Below are 20,388 nucleotides of genomic sequence, written 5' to 3'. Positions count from 1 at the left end.
ATTGGGGGTAATATTCTGGCATGGGTGGAGGATTGGTTATCAAACAGGAAGCAGAGAGTTGGGATAAATGGTTCATTTTCGGACTGGCAACCAGTAACCAGTGGTGTTCCACAGGGGTCGGTGCTGGGTCCCCAACTCTTTACAATCTATATTAACGATTTGGAGGAGGGGACCGAGTGCAACATATCAAAATTTGCAGATGATACAAAGATGGGAGGGAAAGTAGAGAGTGAGGAGGACATAAAAAACCTGCAAGGGGATATAGACAGGCTGGGTGAGTGGGCGGAGATTTGGCAGATGCAATATAATATTGGAAAATGTGAGGTTATGCACTTTGGCAGGAAAAATCAGAGAGCAAGTTATTTTCTTAATGGCGAGAGACTGGAAAGTACTGCAGTACAAAGGGATCTGGGGGTCCTAGTGCAAGAAAATCAAAAAGTTGGTATGCAGGTGCAGCAGGTGATCAAGAAAGCCAACGGAATGTTGGCTTTTATTGCTAGGGGGATAGAATATAAAAACAAGGAGGTATTGCTGCAGTTATATAAGGTATTGGTGAGACCGCACCTGGAATACTGCATACAGTTTTGGTCTCCATACTTAAGAAAAGACATACTTGCTCTCGAGGCAGTACAAAGAAGGTTCACTCGGTTAATCCCGGGGATGAGGGGGCGGACATATGAGGAGAGGTTGAGTAGATTGGGACTCTACTCATTGGAGTTCAGAAGAATGAGAGGCGATCTTATTGAAACATATAAGATTGTGAAGGGTCTTGATCGGGTGGATGCAGTAAGGATGTTCCCAAGGATGGGTGAAACTAGAACTAGGGGGCATAATCTTAGAATAAGGGGCTGCTCTTTCAAAACTGAGATGAGGAGAAACTTCTTCACTCAGAGGGTGGTAGGACTGTGGAATTTGCTGCCCCAGGAAGCTGTGGAAGCTACATCATTAGATAAATTTAAAACAGAAATAGACAGTTTCCTAGAAGTAAAGGGAATTAGGGGTTATGGGGAGCAGGCAGGAAATTGGACATGAAGCTGAGTTCGGATCGGTCAATGCCCTGTGGGTGGCGGAGAGGGCCCAGGGGCTATGTGGCCGGGTCCTGCTCCGACTTCTTGTGTTCTTTAGATTTGTGGTTGGGATCAGATCAGCCATGATCTTATTGAATGGCGGAGCAGGCTCGAGGGGCCGATTGGCCTACTCCTGCTCCAATTTCTTATGTTCTTATGTTCTTATGCACTAAAGGGGTAGCTAGATAGGTACATGAGGGAGAAAGGAATAGAAGGATATGTTGATAGAATTAGATGAATAGGGTGGGAGGAGGCTCTTAAGGAGCATAAACACCGGCACAAACCAGTTGGGCCGAATGGCCTGTTTCTGTGCTGAAAATTCCACGTAATTCTATGTAACTGCATAATCACCAAGAGCAACATCATAGGAAGTCTACCAGTATCTTATCTAGGAATTTATTAATATTATAATATCAGTATGCTAGGATGCAATTTTACCACACTTTCTGTGACACAATTCCTTGTAACACTTCTTATACAGAAATGTCTTTTATGCAAATTATTTAAATTCTTGCATTGCAAATTGGCTGATATTCAAATTCTTCCAGGTAATTTATTCAAGCTCAATGCAAATTACCTCCAGTTCATTGTCTGGTGTGCAAATTTGTTAATTTTTATTCTAATTTCTTAATTGTAAGCCGGTCAAATGCAAATTTGTTAGCAAGGAGAACTCAAATCCTTCAACCTATCAAATTGTTCACATCACTTTTTGAAACTGTTTTTGTTCGTCATAATTTTTTTTTTTGCCCTCAGATTGTCAAGTACTGGCTAAAAATAAGAGGAGTCCTTTTCCCATAACTCCATGTGTCTGAAGCGTGCTCTGCCTGAAATGACCTGAAGTCACCTGTATATCTGGGTTCAGGTGATGTACGTAAACCCGATGTGCGCCTGGTGCAGGCCCAGTCCCCTTGTAGAGTCTAGCACCTGGCAGAGGAGAATCTGTGATCCTGAAGGCGGATGTCCCAAGACTGACGTAGAGGTGGATCTCCATGCTGGCCGGGGAGCAGTCTAATGCCTTTTTCCAGTAAGGTGAAGATGGTTTCTTTTTTGCAGCGGACATGGCGACCAAGGGTTCCAGAGCACCAGGACATGGGGTGCACAACACGGTCAGGCTTACGGTAAAGACAGGTGAAAGACCCACGCCATGGCAACGGAATGTCTTTGTGAGGAAGGTACTGTTGGGAGACTGCGGATTCGTGCCAGCGGACATCTTCTGCCTGCAGGACTTCCCGAGGAGTGGCTATTTCGACGTGACCTTCAAGACCGGCGAAGGATGTCTGTAGATGTTCCAGGCTTTCAAGGACAAGGGGAAGGAAACAGCGTTGTCACTCCTCACTGCGGAACCGCTCTTCGTGCTCCCGCAGGAGAAGGAACGGACGCTAACGGTCCACATGTTCAACCCGCATGCGCCCGTCGTGGATGTGCTGATGTTCCTCAAGCGATACGTGGACAGAGCGGAGCATCGACATCGCGGACATGCACGGGATATGGACCAACAAGAGGAACACCCAGACGAAGCTGAGGGCGGACGCTGATGGAAACATCATCCACCCACCATCAAGCTTCGCGATTGGGACGAGTCGAGGGTACGTGGTGTACCCGGGGCAACCCAGAGTCTGCCGATCCTGCGGCAAACGCAGGCACAAAGCGGCCTCCTGCAAGGCAGTGATCTGCAGGAACTGCAGGAAGGAGGGCCACCAGACACTGGACTGTCAGGAGGCCAAGTGTTACAACCTGTGCGGAGAGGCTGGTCACCTGTACAAGACCCACCCAAACCGCAAACTAAGCTGTGCATGGGCAGCGAGAGGCGAGGTGACACAGGAGCAGACAGCAGCAGTCGTAGCTGCCCAAAGGAGGCCAGACCACCCCCCCCCCGCCCCCCCCGCTGTGGTCCCAAGTGAAAGGGCCAACGACCAGGAGGAGGAGAAAGAGCAGGAAGGGAGTGTTGAGGAAACCAACCAAACCCCGACACCCAGCCCCAAAACTACCCCTGAGAATGCAGAGCCAATGGAAGGCGAACCAGGGATGGATGAAGGATGGGTGACGCAAGCAAAGAAAAAGAGGAAGTCCCACAGAACCAGAGGCACGAACGCCAAAGGTGCGGCCAGCAGCAAGAGGAGCTTAGAGTCCCCAACAGACAACAGCGACCACTCCTCGGATAACGACCAAGGAAAGGGGGGAAACCCCCCCCCCCAACCTTCATCAAAGAAAGAGGCAAAACGCAACAGTGACCAGCGACACCGACAATGCTCTCCAACTCCAAGAACCTGGGAGCAGCAACACCCAGCTCCAGGGCACTGGGAGCAGCGACGTGCCTCGCGCACCCCAACTCCAAGATGCCAGGAGCAGCAATGCGGAGAGCGAGGTCACCCAATTCCGGGCAACAGGGAGCAGCACGACAGACGCGGAGAGCGAACCCTCGGCGACGGACGAGGAGTTGGACCCAGTTGTCCATCTCATGGACACACCACCCAAGAGAGTCCGCCGTCGACTCCCAAGTGAGGACCCTCCCCCAATGGAGGACAAGCCTCCTTCCTCAGCCCAAGGACTGTCCAGAAGTTCCTGCACACCACACAAATGCAGAATCTGGACCCAGGGTCCCAAATGGACGGTAACGTGGACCCCGGACTGATGCAAAAGTAAGACTTGAATGTTTTGTTTCCTTTGTATTTTAAAATGGATTTAAAAATTGGATCCATAAACGTGCGTAGCATCAAATCGACTATGTGATGGCCGTGACCCTGGACTACCCTGTCCAGGGCCAAGAGGGACTTGCTGTTCTTGCAGGAGTGTGGGATCCTGCACCTCAGCAACTACCGGCAGTGGTCACGCATATGGACCCATGGGTAGTCGATCTGGTCAGGAGGCAACGATAGTTATTCCTCGGGCCTGTGGATTCTGCTGTGAGGAGGTCAAGTCACCATCATTGAGGTTAAGGAGGTGGTGGGGGACTGCCTGCTCGTAGCAGATGTTCTGAACAAGAACGCCCCACTCCGACTGATCAATGTGTACGCCCCGACCCTCTGGAGCGAGCGGATGGAGGACTTCCAGCATCTCCCGATGCTGCTGGCGAATTCCAGACCAATTGTTCTAGCCGGAGACTTCAATCGCATCATCGATGCGGCTGGATGATCCAGCAGGGGCGGCAGTAGACTGGACACCACGTCCAAACTCCTGATAGAGGCGGTGAAAGAAGCAAAGCTTCGCGAAGTCTTCAGCAACCCTGCAGATGCAGCGCCACAGAGACAGACCTGGTCCAGGCCAGATGGGTCCGTCCGTTCCAGGATAGACATCCATTTTGTGTCAGATGCACAGACGTCCAACCGGTGTTCTTCTCTGACCACTGCCTCCTACTGGCCGACTGTCAATCACAGGGGGATATGGAAGCTGAATGTGAGACTGTTGACCCCGAAGAACATCGAGGAACTAAAGAGGGATTACACAGGTTGGAGAACCATGAAACCGCTCTTCGACTCCACGGTGCACTGGTGGGAAGCCAACAAGGCCAACATCAAGAGGTTCTTCATCCTCAAAGGTGAAGGCAAGAGAGAGACAGAGAGAAGTATCACAACTCCAGAAAAGCATGGTGGATCTGCTCCAGCTGCAGTCAATGGGGGTCGATGTCAGGGAGGAACTCCGAGAGGTAAAGGGCCAGCAAGCCTCGCTCTTCGCCTCCGGGGGCTCAAAGATCGTATTCCGGTCCAGAGTCTGCTCCATGGAGCAGGGCGAGAAGTGCTCGCACTTCTTCCACAAACTGCATAGAGAAACCTCTGAGATCAGCAACCTGAAAGAGGAAGACGGCTCGCTGACGTCCTCGCAGGCCGACATACTCAGGGTCAGCAAATCCTTTTATGCCGGACTGTAAGAGGCGAAGCCCACAGACATCACGGCCTCCCAGTCCTTCCTGTCCTCTATCATGGAAGTCTTACAGGATAGCGAGCGGGAGAGCATGGATCGTCCACTGACCTTGGACGAGCTGACAAAGGCCGTCCAGCCCTTCGAGAAGAGTAGAACTCCCAGAAGCGACGGCTTACTGGTTGAGTTGTACTCGGCTCTGTGGGACTGGATAGGCCCAGACCTACTGGAAGCGTACGGGGGTTTGCTTCTGGCAGGCAGCATGTCAGAGTCCATGAGGAAAGGCATCATCACCCTCAACTACAAGCAGAAGGGGGAGAGGGAAGAAATCAAAAATTGGCGACCCATTTCCTTGCTAAATGTCGACTCCAAGATTCTGTCTAAGGTCATCAACCAGCAGGCTCAATTCTGCTCTGGAGTGGGTGATCCACCTGGATCAGACCTGTACTGTACCCGGCAGGAAGATCTCTGATAGCCCTGCGCTGCTTAGGGATACGATCGCCTACGTGTAGGACAGGGGGCTGAACACTTGCCTCATCAGCCTGGAACAGAAGAAGGCCTTTGACAGAATATCTCACACGTATACGATGGACGTGCTCTGCAAAAAGGGTTTTGGGGAGGGAATCCGCTATTGGATCCGACTGCTCTACGAGGACATCCGTAGTCGGAGAGCTTTCCGATCAGATCTGGAGTCAGGCAGGGCTGTCCTCTCTCCGAGGCCTTGTTTGTATGTTGTATCGAGCCGTTTGCCGCGTCCATCAGGAATTATGCGGGTACCAGGGGAGTGAAGATCCCAGGCAGCGGAGGCTCTCAGGTTAAGACCTCCCTGTACGTGGATGATGTCACAGTTTTCTGCTCCGATCAGCAGTTGGTCCACACACTGATGGGCATCTGTGAGCGTTTCGAGCTGGCCTCGGGAGCCAGGTTGAACCAAAATAAAAGCGAGGCCGTGTTCTTTGGCAGGTGAGAGACCTGGCCTTTTGTCCCCTTCACCATCAGGTCCGACTACCCGAAGGTGCTGGGGATCTGGTTCGGGGGCCCGAGGCCTATACAAAGAACTGGAAGGAGCGGATCGTCAAGGCCAAACGAAAGCTTGGTATGTGGGTGGGGCGATCCCTCTCCATAACCGGCAGGAACCTGGTGATAAGGTGTGAGGTACTCGCGGTGTTGCTCCACATGGCCAGGGTCTGGCCCATCCCCCACAACTCCGCCGTCACAGTCACCGAGCTATCTTCCACTTTGGAGGTCCAAGGTAGAACGTGTCCGCAGGGACACCATGTACAAGACCCCAGATAAAGGTGGGAAGAGCGTCCCCAATGCCGCTCTGATCCTGATGGCCATCTTTGTGTGTGGCTGCCTCAGGATATGTGTGTAGAGCCCCAGTACGCAAGCACCAAATGTTGCTACGTGCTGGGTTTCTACCTGTCCAACACACTGAGAAGGCTGGGTCTGGCCACGCTGGCCGAGCAGGCACAGGACGTCCCGTCCAGCTGGACCATCCCACCCCGACCTGTCCCAGGTGGAGAAGTTCCTGATGAGGAACCCCTTCAAGGCCATCAGACAAAGTGTTCTCAGAGTCCTGCAAGGAACTGAGAGGGTGGACTCAATCGGTACTAAATGAGTACTTTGCATCTATCTTTACCAAGGAAGAAAATGCTGCCAGAGCCTCAGTAAAGGAAGATACAGTTGAGATACTGGATGGGCTAAAAATTGATAAAGAGGTACTAGAAAGGTTAACTATATTTAAAGTAGATAAGTCACCCGGTCCGGATGGGATGCATCCTAGATTGCTGAGGGAAGTAAGGGTGGAAATTGCGGAGGTACTGGCCATAATCTTCCAATCATCCTTGGATACAGGGGAGGTGCCAGAGGACTGGAGAATTGCAAATGTTACACCCTTGTTCAAAAAGAGTTGTAAAAATAAACCCAGCAACTACAGGCCAGTCAGTTTAACCTCAGTGGTGGGGAAACTTTTAGAAACGATAATCCTGGACAGAATTAACGGTCACTTGGATGTGTGTGGATTGATTAGGGAAAGCCAGCATGGATATGTTGAAGACAAATCGTGTTTAACTAACCTGATAGAGTTTTTTTGCTGAGGTAACAGAGAAGTTAGTTGAGGGCAATGCAGTTGATGTGGTGTATATGGACTTTCAAAAGGCGTTTGATAAAGTACCGCACGGTAGGCTTATCATCAAGATTGAAGCCCATGGAATAAAGAGGGCAGTAGCAACATGGATATGAAATTGGCTAAGTGACAGGAAACAGAGAGTAGTGGTGAACGATTGTTTTTCGGACTGGAGCGAGTGTACAGTGGTGCTCCCCAGGGGTCAGTGCTGGGGCCACTGCTTTTCTTGATATATATTAATGACTTGGACTTGGGAGTACAGGGCACAATTTCAAAATTTTCAGATGACACAAAAATTGGAAGGGTAGTGAACAGTGAGGAGGATAGTGATAGACTTCAAGAGGAGATAGACAGGCTGGTGGCTTGGGTGGACACATGGCAGAATGAAGTTTAATGCAAAAAATGCGAGATGATGCATTTCGGTAGGAAGAAAGAGGAAAGACAATTCTAAAAGGGGTACAGGAACAGAGAGATCTGGGGGTATATGTGCACAAATCGTTGAAGGTGGCAGGGCAGGTTGAGTAAGCAGTTAAAAAAGCATATGTGATCCTAGGCTTTATAAATAGAGGCATAGAGTACAAAAGCAAGGAAGTTATGATGAACCTTTATAAAACATTGGTTCGGCCACAGCTGAAGTATTGTGTCCAGTTCTGGGCACTGCATTTTAGGAAAGACACGAAGGCCTTAGAGAGGGTGCAGAAGAGATTTACTAGAATGATTCCAGGGATGAGGGGCTTTAGTTACGTGGATAGACTGGAGAAGCTGGGGTTGTTCTCCTTGGAACAGAGAAAGTTGTGAGGACATTTGATAGAGGTATTCAAAATTATGAAGGGTCCAGACAGAGTAGATAGAGAGAAACTGTTCCCATTGGCAGAAGGGTCAAGAACCAAAAGGCATAGATTTAAGATGATTGGCAAAAGAACCAATGGTGACATGAGGAAAAACTTTTTTAGACAGCAAGTGGTTAGGATCTGGAATGCACTGCCCGAGGTGGGTGGTGGAGGCAGATTCAATCATGGCCTTCAAAAGGAAATTGGATAAGTACCTGAAAGCAAAAAATTTGCAGGGCTCGGGGGACAAGGCAGGGGATAGGACTAGCTCGATTGCTCTTGCATAGAGCCGGCACAGACTTGATGGGCCAAATAGCCCCCTTCCATGCTATAATCTTTCTATGATTCTATGACTCTATTCCCCGACCAGATGGTCGTTGCCATTTGGCAGAACGTCTCGTTGCAGGAAGTGACCAACAGGCGCCATGTTGTGGCCTGGATGGTGGTGAGAAAGGCCCTCTCAGTAGATCTTTCCAACGCGCACGGACCCTCAGCCTCACTGTGAGCTGCCCTCGAGGCTGTAGCCAGGAGGAAACGGTCTTCCACCTCTTGATAGGCTGCCCCTTTGTGCAGATGTTGTGGAGAGAGATGTGTTGGTCTCTGCCCCGGTTCATCCCAAACAGTTCGGTAACACAGGACGCCGTGCTCTACGGATTGTTCCCGGGGACGCACACCGAGACAGATATTACCTGCGGCTGGAAGACCATCAACTCGGTGAAGGAGGCCCTTTGGTCCGCCCGAAACCTGCTGGTCTTCCAGCTGAAGGAGCTGCCCACGACCGAGTGTTGCCGACTGGCACAATCCAAAGAGCAGGAGTACGTGCTGCGGGACGCACTGAAACGAGGTGCGGCCTACGCAAAGGCTCTATGGTGAAAGGCCACCGTGTAAGGCCACCCCACCTTGTACTGTACACCATGAGTCATAAGAAATACTGTGTTTGAATTGCAATAATGAGATCGCTTTGTGTATGATCTGTAGTGCTTTGGTTTCAATGTACTGATTTTGAATTGTGTTATTTAATTTGAGCTGTGTGTACCTTTAAATTCTGTGAAATAAATTATATTTTGAAATAAATAAAAAGGTCCAGTCCCCTTGTAGAGCCTAGCACCTGGAAGCAAGGGGAGGAACATCTGCTGCAGCTGCCATGCCGAGATATCTGCAGTAGCCGGAATGGCCGCTGGCTCGGAAAAAGCAGCCAGCGAGCCTGAAGCGTAGGTCCCTGTCCCTGGAAGAAAAACACGACGTGACCACAGGCCCTGTGGTCTTTGCTGCCTGACCTCCCTTCCTCTGGGTGCCCCTCTGAATGCGCGCCCTCCCTGTGTTGGGCGAGGTAAATGAGGCAGGAGCACCCAATCCCATCTCATCGCCATGGCAGCCATTAGCTTGCACCTATTGTAGGCACCTCTTTTGGGAGAAGTATCAGAAATCCTAGAGCGATGTAGAGGGGCCAAAGCCCCAGCATCATGGGTCTCCTCCCCTTTTTTCCCGTGCATTGCACCTGGGCAGTATGGGGTGGAGATCCGTTTTGTACGTTAGTGCAAAATGGATGGTGTGGTATTGGCCGCCCGTTTATGCCGTCCCGGTATTCAGTTCCTTTGCAGTCAATGGAATTCGATAACAAGCGGGGCTACGCCACCCATTTTGTGCTATCGCCAAGGTGAATTTATACCCGCGTGTTTTTTCTGAGCAAAAAGGACAATTAAATCAGGCCCTTCGTGTTTTCCATGCAATAGGCTGACACTCCCCGTGCAGTACTGAGGGAGTGCTGCACTGTCGGAGGTGCCGTCTTTAGGATGAGACGTTAAACTGAGGCCCCGTCTGCCCTCTCAGCTGGATGTAAAAGATCCCATGACACTATTCGAAGAAGAGCAGGGGAGTCCTCCCGATGCCCTGGCCAATATTTATCCCTCAACCAGCACCTGAAACAGATTATCTGGTTATTCATTTCATTGCTGTGTGTGGGAGCTTACTGTGCACATATTGGTTTCCTACATTACAATATCAAAAGTACTTAGTTAACTTTGACTGGGTTCCATGGTGTAATGGTGAGCACTCTAGACTCTGAATCTAGCAATCCGAGTTCAAATCTCGGTGGAACCTGATTTGTTTTGAGGGGCCGATTGGCCTACTCCTGCTCCTATTTCTTAACTATGAAGCACTTTGGGATGCCCTGAGATCGAGAAAGACTCTATATATATATATATATATATGCAGGTCTTTCTTTCTACAATCTTCCTGCCCTTATAAAACAGCTCATTCTCACTGCAGGAGAATTGTCATAATATTATAAAAATTCTACACATGGGTGCAATTCCTGTCCATCAATCTGTAATTTTCTGTCACACTTCAGGTGTCACACACTGTTTAATGCAAATTTCTCTGTCACAGTTTTAAAAAAATAAGCAAATAAAAGCTTTGCTGCCATATTTGTCCTCCAATTTTTATTTAAATATACTTTGTGCCAGCGGTTAATTATTAGTCAGTTACAGTTGATCCCTCAACCATTGGTGTGTCTCTCGTTTATTTCTGTGCATTCTGGAGTTTTTTTCTTCTGAAAATGCTCTTTCTGTATACTTAGTTATTAGAAGGCATTACAAGTTCAGGCTCTAGGTTTAACCATTAGTGTATTGGGATTGTACATTTCCATCCATACCTGTGTAAGTCAGTGCATGAAGACATCTCATTGCAATGTCACATTGGAGATGGAGATAAGCAATCTAAAAATATTGTGCAATTCTCCGCTGCAGCCTAAATTTGACAAGCACATTCCAATTTGCAAAGCTCCCTGATCAAACAAAATTAAAATCTGAATGGCCTGAGGCTCTGTTTATTTAACAATGAGACTTTGCGGCCTTAAAGTTACATATTCCACCTTACCAGCAGAATAATATATTCTGCATTACTTGGTTTAACTCTTCCATCCTAATGAAACAGTCTTGCTGTAAGGAAGGCCACTTATTTTTTACAGTAGATTAAAATGATATATAAGCACTTGAAGGCATCACACTCCATACATTCACACTCGGTTATAGATGCAAAATAATCTTAAAATGCAGCTTGCTTCCACCTGGAAGTGACAAGCACATTCCAACCTGAAAAGTTCCCTAACCAAACAACGATTAAACTCTGAATGACCTCAGGTTGTTTTCATGTACAGAAATGAGAGTTTCTGGCCTTAAAGGTGTGGACCATTTAAACACAGCTAGACTTCAGCAACAGAATAATATATTGTGCTGTAAATGACTCATGTCATTACAAAATAGTGTATCATCCAATTCACAGTGAGGTCCACCAGTATTAGATTTCATCCTTTTCAACATAATTCTTTATCGATTGGGTGCTTTTTAGTTTGGTTTGGTTCCAGAACTTTGTCAAGAGTAAAATTTCCATTGCAAAAATGTATATAGGGGTAACGGTTAGTGTCCTGGACACTTCTAAATATTATTATCATATTAAATCTAGTTCATCAAAATTGCTTTTTTTCTTGTGCATTGGTTCCTAGAATGTTATTCTCTTTGTTAACAGTCAAGCGTGTGGTGCTTGTGAAACTTTCTGATGATTTCCAGAAAGGATATTGAAAAAAATGTAATCTATCACTGAACAAGGAGCTTTTTCTAATCCTTGTACATTTCCCATCCATTGCTCCTGGATAATCCAAAACCTGGAACGTGGGGATGAAATTGGTCTTTGATGATAGTGCAAAACGGGAGTAGCTAATCAGCAAATAGTGCCGTGGGATTGTTTACGTCCACCTGAGATGACGGACGGGGCCTCCGTTTAACGTCTCATCCAAAAGATGGCACCTCCGGCAGTGCAGCACTCCCTCAGTACTGCACTGGAGTGCCAGCCTAGATTGAAGGCTGAAGACCAGGAGTGGGGTCTCGCACCCACATTCTCTGACTCAGTGGCGAGAGTGCTGCCTCCGAGCCAACGCTGACACAATGGGGAGAAATTAGGCCCCACCATGCCCATTTTAAACTCCGCTCCATTTTCTTTTCCATTAACTTCAATGGAACAGAATATCACCATGGTGTATAACCGTCTGCCGATACACTATTACCCTTTTATCACTGCTCCCCAAGACTAATTTCACCCTCAAGGTTTCTGATGTTTACTGCAATCCAACTGCAATCCGAATTTGCTCATCGTAATATAGCAACATTACTGATATAATGTCTTACATGACTGACCCAAGGTACTAATATTACACACCGCACTGAAGATATAGGCCTCACAGATGTATTGCTCAGTGTTTTTCACTTCTGTGCTTGTCAGCTCACAACTTTCCATCCATTCACTTTGAAGGACACAAAAGCAGGGATTGGTGAGTGCACAAGTTTTAAACCCTGATCAATTAAAGAAAGAAAGAGACTGCATTTATATGGCACCTTTCACATCCTCAGGACGTACTCAAAACACTTCACAGCCAATCAATCACTTTTAAAGTATAGGCAAACGCAACAGCTAATTTGCGCACAGCAAGGTCCCACAAACAGCAATGAGATAAATGACCAGATAATCTGTTTTAGTGATGTTAATTGAGAGATAAATATTGGCCCAGGATACCGGGGAGAACTCCCCTACTCTTCTTCAAATAGTGCCACGGAATCTTTTACATCCACCTGCGAGGGCAGACAGGGCTTCGGTTTAAAGTCTCATCTGAAAGACGGCACTTCCAACAGTGCAGCACTCCCTCAGTACTGAATTGAAGTATCAGCCTAGATTAAGGGCTAGAAGGCCTGGAGTGGGACTTGAACTCACAACCTCAGAGGAGGTAGCATCACCACTGAGCCAGTGCGGACACAATGGGGAGAAATTGGATCGTGTCGTGCCTATTTATCGGGTGAGAAATGAACATTGGTGCGTCACCCACTTCATCCCAGTTTCTGACACTACAACAACAACTTGCATTTATATAGCGCCTTTAATGTAGTAAAATGCTCCAAGACGCCTAAACAGAGCGATTATCAAACAAAATTTAACGCAACGCTATATAGGGAGATATTAGGACAGGTAACCAAAAGCTTGGTCAAAGATATAGGTTTTAAGGAGTGTCGTCCAATATTTGTAATACCAATTAACAACCACAGTACAAAACCTGTTTACGATGCAAGTAATCTCCTTTGCTGTTACATCCCGCAAATCTCTTAAGTTTTGTTTATTTTCACCATCATTTCTTTTTGCTTTATGTCCCTTGTTGGATTTGCAGCATTTGCTTGAAGTGTAATTCTGTTATTTATTTGTCCCTCCGCTCTCCTGAAAGCTTTCACTTTTATCTCAATTCTTATGATTATAAACAAGCATATTGTTATTTTTTTTCTCATTACTTTCCATCAGTGGCTTTGTGCAACTTGCTCTTTAGCGTCGGGCTGCCCAAGAATGTTTCCTGGTCTGCACCGGATGACCAGCACCTGAACAAGTCACTCGCTCTGCTCCGAGCCTGACTGACCTTCAAAGGCCTGCAACAAACTGCCTGATAAACATCCCCTTCTGGCCCGGATACAATTAACATTCTCCCTCAGCAGCACAAACAAAACCTTATGCAACGCTGTGAGCTCAGAATTACTTAATGCCTTAATATGTATAAGACTCTGGAGAGAAAAAAACTAAATATTTTTTATTCTTGGCCACACCTCACAGTTGCTACTTGTAAATTTTGTGCCTGTTTGTCACTGTATTTTCTAATTATGTGGACCAGGGTGAAAGCCAACTTCTCTTTCACACATACACAGAATTTGCCAACAGCTGCTCTTACTCTACATATCTTTTAATACATGGTGGGGTGGCCTTACACAGTGGCCTTTCTCCATTGAGCCTTTGGCATAGGCTGCATCTCGCAACATGTGCTCCTGGACCTTGAAGTGTGCCAGTCAGCAACACTCGGTCATGGACAGCTCCTTCCGTTGGAAGACCAGCAGGTTTTGGGCGGACCAAAGAGCCTCCTTCACCGATTAACTGGCAAGAACAGATACAACACTTGATCTTAGCCAAAGGCCAAGAATTCTACCATCTTTTCCGACCTGGTTGTCAGGTGACATGGGTTGTTTTGGTGCACTCTGGGTAGTGTACGTCCACAATCACGAGGTGAAAACCACAACTCCCATGATGCATCTCTCTCTCATACAGGCCCCCGATATTTACGGGGAGACGGGGAGGCAGTGTCAGCGGCCGAGAAACCCGGAAATCCCAGGAACGCGGCAGGAGCTCATTAGCTTTTTTTTACTCTGTTTTCAGCCCGGCAGCCAGCCAGATTGAGAGGCTGACCGGCTGCCAGGCGGGAAAGCCAGCGGTGGAAGGCCGCAGCCAGGTCCCCGGCAACCAAAAAGATCGGAGGTTGGTGGGGCAGGGGTGGGGGCTTGTAGCAGCGAGGAGGGAGGGAGGGAAGAAGAGATCGCATGGTTCGGGGGGGGAGAGATCGCAGGGGGAGAAATCGCAGGGGAGGGAGAGATTGCAGAGGATCGCAGGGGGAAAGGTAGAGTTCACGGAGAGGGGAAAGTTGGAGATTGTGGAGGAGGGTAGAGATCGCGAAGGGGCAACAGATGGCGAGGGGAGAGCTCGCAGCTGGGAGGGATCACTGGGGGAGAGATCGCAGGAAGGAAGGAGCTCGCGGAAGAGAGTAAGATCATGGGGGGAGAGATAGAGATCACGAGGGGAAGAAAGATCATGGGGGTTGAGAGATAGAGATCGCGGGGAGGGAGCGATCATGGGGGGGTGACAGATAATAGATCATGGGGGGAGGGATATCGCGGGGGGAGAGAGATTGCGGCAGAAGATTTACTTGAGGGGCTGGAGAAAGTACTCCTGCTCCTCCTGACCCAAGCACTTACCTACTAGATCTGGCAGCTCCCACCTCCCTTCAGCTGCATTGTTCCCCACAGCCGTTAAGTTTGAACGGCTCCCAAAATCCTAGGAATGCAGCCCATTTAAATATTATGATGGACCCGCCTCTCCAGAGCGGGTTACTGGGATCCCCGAAAACACGGGGTCGGGTTTCATATTTTTAATGAATTTACCCTCCCCCCACCAACTCTCTCCCGCCCGTCGTGGGGTGGGGGCGGGGGTTATAATTCCCCCCACGCTGAATTAGTCTGTGCAACTGCAATTAACTTTAATGGAAATGGAACTCCAGAGCGATGTATAACAGGTGGCTAAATCAATATTGCCAGTGTTAAAGTACCAACCAAAGTCAAAATTACCACCATTGTGTTTTACCCCAAGTCTCTCTCCTGTCTATATTATAACACACTGTGTTTTCTCCGATATTCTCCTAACCAACTATGTGGAAACAGGAAAGAGAAAAACAAGGAGGACGGAAGATCCAATAAGAGCCACATGAAGTCGCTATAAATGTTACTAATACTTAAAAGAAGTCCTGTGAACAGCACCCCCTTGACATCCTGGACGCCCGAGTTTTTAGGGGCGTGTAGATCACAGGACACCAAACCAGAGTAAGCACTGGTGGATCACACTGGGGATCATTTTCATATCAGTAACTACAAGCTGTGGGGACATACAGGATCTGACTGGAACACTGGATGGGGTGCTAAATGGAGGAAACCTGGCATTTTCCAATTTTTTATGCTGCATCAATGCATGTTAATCAGGTTTAACTAATAGGATAATCTATCCTTGTGTTTTTTGAGCATATTCCAGATCCCTCTGATGCTGGAGGGTAACCAGACCAGGTTTATAGTATTCTCTACCGTCCTGTTAAAAGGATGAATCAGCTCTCACTCTCCATTACTGTCTTCTTTGTCTATCTGTTTAGGGCGTAGGCTGTTTGGAGTCAGGTCTGTGCAGTTAGTGGCCAAAACTCTTTCTTAACCCCTCGCCCCTTCCAAAGCTCCGTGAAGTAGATTTCATTTTTTAAAAACCTGATTTGATTTCCTGGTGCTGGTTCCATTATTGTGGAATCATAGAATCGCAGAAAAAGGCCATTTGGCCCATCGTGCCCGTGCCGGCTCTCTGAAAGAGTCATCCAATTAGCCCCACTCCCCTGCCCTTCCCCCACAGCCCTGCAAATGTTTCACATTCAAGTGTTTATCCAATTCTCTTTTGAAAGTTACCATTGAATCTGCTTCCACCACCCTTTCAGGCAGCGCATTCCAGACCATAACAACTTGCTGAGTACAAAAAAGACTAATTTGGAGATCGTTGTATCTTTTGCAATGAACGTATTGATGTACTGGGCTCAGATAGAGGATTTCAGGCAATAGGGCCCTTCCTCCGAGCTTGGCTCACTTCAGCTAATGGATAGACAGTCAGAGTTTCTGTTAGTGCAGATGCTGGCTGCAGTTTGGTGGAATAGTCGTTAATTTGATTAGTCAAAAGGGTTTTGATTGGCAGCCCCCCCTGACCCCACCATCTCTGACTTTGAACACTATGTTCCCCATGCCCTGGTCTTGCACGTCCATTTTGTGTAACAGATGTAGGCAGCTCCGGGAAACATGACCTTCACAGTTCTTTTAACCAATTAAGCAGGTTTGATGATTTAAGTCCACCCGTGTCTGTATTACAGACTGGATCCAAAGCTTTTGTTAAGTAAGAAAACACGAACCATTGGGATAGAATTCCTTCTGAAACTCTCTGGGCAGTAATCTGGTGGAGTCGATCGCCCACCCTTTATAGAACCCTCCTTAGTTTCAGCTGCGTTCAAACAATGGAAGAGTAGCAACAGACTGGACGTTGGCTGCTTCTTCTTTCCCAGAGAGTAGTGAGCCTCTGGAATACATTGCTGGCTGGTGCGGTGGGTGCTGACTCTCTGTTTGCCTTCAAGAGGGAGCTGGACCAGTTCTTGACTGGGGCAGAGATCACATCATGTAGAAGGTAAGTGGTTTTACAGATAACACTTGGTCCATGCAATCTCCTAGACTGGTTTCGATTGCCTGATGGGATTTTCCAGTGTATTTTTCCCCTTATTGGCCCTGGGTTTTACCTCTGATTTCTTGTCTCTCCCAGGAGATGACATGGCTGAGGGGGATGGGGAAGGGAGGAAGTGTTTAGTCAGGATGTTCCAGGCACCACGAGTGTGGGGCAGGTTTGATGCAGCAGCTGGTCTTTTCCTGTCATTTTCGTATGTTGTATGTTCATTCCATTGACTGCAACGGAATGAAAATCAGGCGGTTTCTATAACAAGCGGATGATCCCCTCCAACAGATTACTGCCCAGGAACTGAAGATGAGAATCCATCCCAGTATCTTAATTGCAACCGTGATCTCATGAAGAATGAAAGTCACACTCAGAAAAAAATTTTATTCCAATTTTCTCCTCTTCTTGCCCTGTTTACTTGAACTTTCTAAGAGGAATCACTGCACGGGTCCCTTGTTGATTCTCTCCATCCCTAGCCCAGGATGTTGAAGCTAAATGTGGTGCTCCCTACCGCTGCCCTAGTTGAAGTAAGCTAACTCAACGTAAATTGAGGATGAACCTGGCCATTCCCTGGTCTGGATGAGTTCAGTCCCACACTGGACAGTATATTTACTCCTAAGCCATCATGGACCTCCTAAACTACCTATGAAGACATCTGTATACGAAGACATCTGTATACAAAGACATCTGTATATGAAGACATCTGTATATGAAGACATCTGTATATGAAGACATCTGTATTCCAGCTTCAAAACTCCCCAAATTGATCTGACCTAAAGCCAAAGACAAACCAAATGTAAAGACACTGTGATAGCACCGATCGTTCTAGAAACATGGCTGGGATTTTGGCTTCCATGTTGGATGGGATCACATGACTCCCCATCTTTAAACGAATGATGAGGCAAAAACTGTGAATTTAAAGAGGCACACCGTCATGAAAAAGTTTTTAGCAACATTTTTTTGAATAATCGGTGAAGGGAGAAGAGGCTAAACGTCCATGATTTTCTTCGCAATAACGTCATGAGTTATTGTATGTGTGTGTATGTTTTTTATTCCATTATAGCATTTACCTTCTTGATCATTGAAGCAGACGACATAAACAGGGGAAAGATATCCTCTGTGTGCCTTGTGAAACAATGTTTTTTAATCAAATTTTATAAATAGCACACTGGGCAAATCCTCCATCTAGGTATAGGCTTTTATCATCTTCCAGTTCTGGCGAAAGGTTTTTGACCTGAAATGTTAACTCTGTTACTTTCGCCACAGACGCTGCCTGACTTGCTGAGCTTCTCCAGCATTTTCTGTTATTATTAACTCCGTCTAGGTGTGTGTCTGGAGAGATAAGTGATCAGGGGATATGATGAGAAGGTGGGTCAGCAGGGTTGATGTATGAAAAAGGGGAAGGCTCCTTGGTCTGTCCGTAAAAAGTCTTGCGTTTAATTTTGAGGGCGCAGAAGAGAAGGAAGAAGGGAGTGAAAGTAATTAATTTGTGCCCCGTTATCGCGATTGCAATCCAGCTAGAACATTGATTACTGCTTCTACCGAGATTCTGATAAGAGTTCACTTCTCAATTTATAACAAGAAATGCCTGTGTTAACTCTGAGAGAACACAGCGAGGAAAAAAAAAAATTACGTTGTACAACAACCAGGCTTGTTTTGAGAAACTGCTCACATTTATGAAGTCCTTGGTGCGGAAAGTCAGGCAGCAAATGACTGCATCAGATCTGGCACCAAAGGCCATTAATTTCATGTTATGTTTCCATGTGTTTGGGATTTATTAATTTAATTTTACACTGTCGAACAACAAGGCTGACATCCGTGTGCTCGGCAGGTCTGAACATGATCCGCGCCACAGACGCTATCATTAGCATGGCCTTAGCGATGCCGAGGCACAATTAATGTGTGGCTCATTTTTACAACTGGTGAGCTGCCCCATTAATTCACCAACGTCAGCAGCAGTAATTGACTTTTCTGACATGATTTCTTTGTGAGCACTGCGTACCATGTAAAAGCGGGGGGGTGGGGAGGGGGTGTGGGGGGGGAGCAACGATATCAGTTACAGCAAATCGAAGCTCAGGCCTGTCAGCCTACTTAGAGAAATACTATGTGGCATCTTTCAGAGCAAAGCAAATCCCCCCCTCACACTGCGTCATGCTTCACAATCTGAGATCGATAGATTTTTGCTAGCCGAGGGTATTAAGGGATACAGAGCGAAGGCGGGTGGATAGAGTTAGGATAAAGATCGGCCATGATCTCATTGAATGGCGGAACAGGTTCGAGGGGCTGAATGGCCTACTCCTGTTCCTATGATCCTATCTTCCTATCCGAGACCAGTGAGGCTGGCTCCCTTCTGCCCTCTGAAGCACCCAAGTCTATCATGACCTGTGTTCAGCAGGATTCAGATACTTAATGTACGAGGGCACAGAGAAAAGCAACAAGACTGATCTGAATTGTAATGGGGATGAACCATAAGGAACGATTACTGGTTCCCAAGTGCTGTCGCCTCAGAAGGAAGGCAGTTAAAGGGGAAAACCATATTAAATGGTGTTGTCAATATTGGGTATTGCTGAACTGTAATAAAGTAAGGTGGGAAACAGAGCCAGAGGATATAAATCTAAATTAGATAAAAAATAAATGAAAATAAATATTAGGAAGAACTTTGTTACTCAAAGAGTGACACACGCTTGAATAGCCTGGGTCGGAGAGACGGAAAACATTCCATTCAAAGTCTTTCGCAGTCTGAGCTGTGCTAGGCTGAATTTTTTTTTATTCGTTCATGGGATGTGGGCGTCGCTGGCGAGGCCGGCATTTATTGCCCATCCCTAATTGCCCTTGAGAAGGTGGTGGTGAGCCGTCTTCTTGAACCGCTGCAGTCTGTGTGGTGAAGGTTCTCCCACAGCGCTGTTAGGAAGGGAGTTCCAGGATTTTGACCCAGCGACGATGAAGGAACGGCGATATATTTCCAAGTCGGGATGGTGTGTGACTTGGAGGGGAACGTGCAGGTGGTGTTGTTCCCATGTGCCTGCTGCTCTTGTCCTTCTAGGTGGTAGAGGTTGCAGGTTTGGGAGGTGCTGTCGAAGAAGCCTTGGCGAGTTGCTGCAGTGCATCCTGTGGATGGTACACACTGCAGCCACAGTGCGCCGGTGGTGAGGGAATGAATGTTTAGGGTGGTGGATGGGGTGCCAATCAAACGGGCTGCTTTGTCCTGGATGGTGTCGAGTTCCTTGAGTGTTATTGGAACTGCACTCAGCCATGCAAGTGGAGAGTATTCCATCACACTCCTGACTTGTGCCTTGTAGATGGCTTTGGGGAGTCAGGAGGTGAGTCACTCGCCGCAGAATACCCAGCCTCTGACCTGCTCTAGTAGCCACAGTATTTATATGGCTGGTCCAGTTAGGTTTCTGGTCAATGGTGACCCACAGGATGTGATGGTGGGGGATTCAGCGATGGTAATGCAGTTGAATGTCAAGGGGAGGTGGTTAGACTCTCTCTTGTTGGAGATGGTCATTGCCTGGCACTTATCTGGCGCGAATGTTACTTGCCACTTATCAGCCCAAGCCTGGATGTTGTCCAGGTCTTGCTGCATGTGGGCTCGGACTGCTTCATTATTTGAGGGGTTGTGAATGGAACTGAACACTGT

General features: G+C 47.5%; 1 protein-coding gene and 1 non-coding gene across 8 annotated transcripts in view; one reads left to right on the top strand and one right to left on the bottom strand.

Annotated features, from left to right (window-relative positions):
- Nucleotides 1–20,388, bottom strand: part of LOC137304189 (paired box protein Pax-2-like) — a 181,109-nt gene that overhangs the window by 86,890 nt on the left and 73,831 nt on the right. The window lies entirely within an intron of this gene.
- Nucleotides 9,909–9,980, top strand: trnaq-cug (transfer RNA glutamine (anticodon CUG)). The gene has a single exon. It is a non-coding gene; the product is annotated as a tRNA-Gln (tRNA).

This window comes from Heptranchias perlo, chromosome 36 (genome assembly GCF_035084215.1).
Source record: "Heptranchias perlo isolate sHepPer1 chromosome 36, sHepPer1.hap1, whole genome shotgun sequence".
Classification (NCBI taxonomy): Eukaryota; Metazoa; Chordata; class Chondrichthyes; order Hexanchiformes; family Hexanchidae; genus Heptranchias; species Heptranchias perlo.
This window is presented reverse-complemented; position numbering and strand designations above follow the sequence as displayed.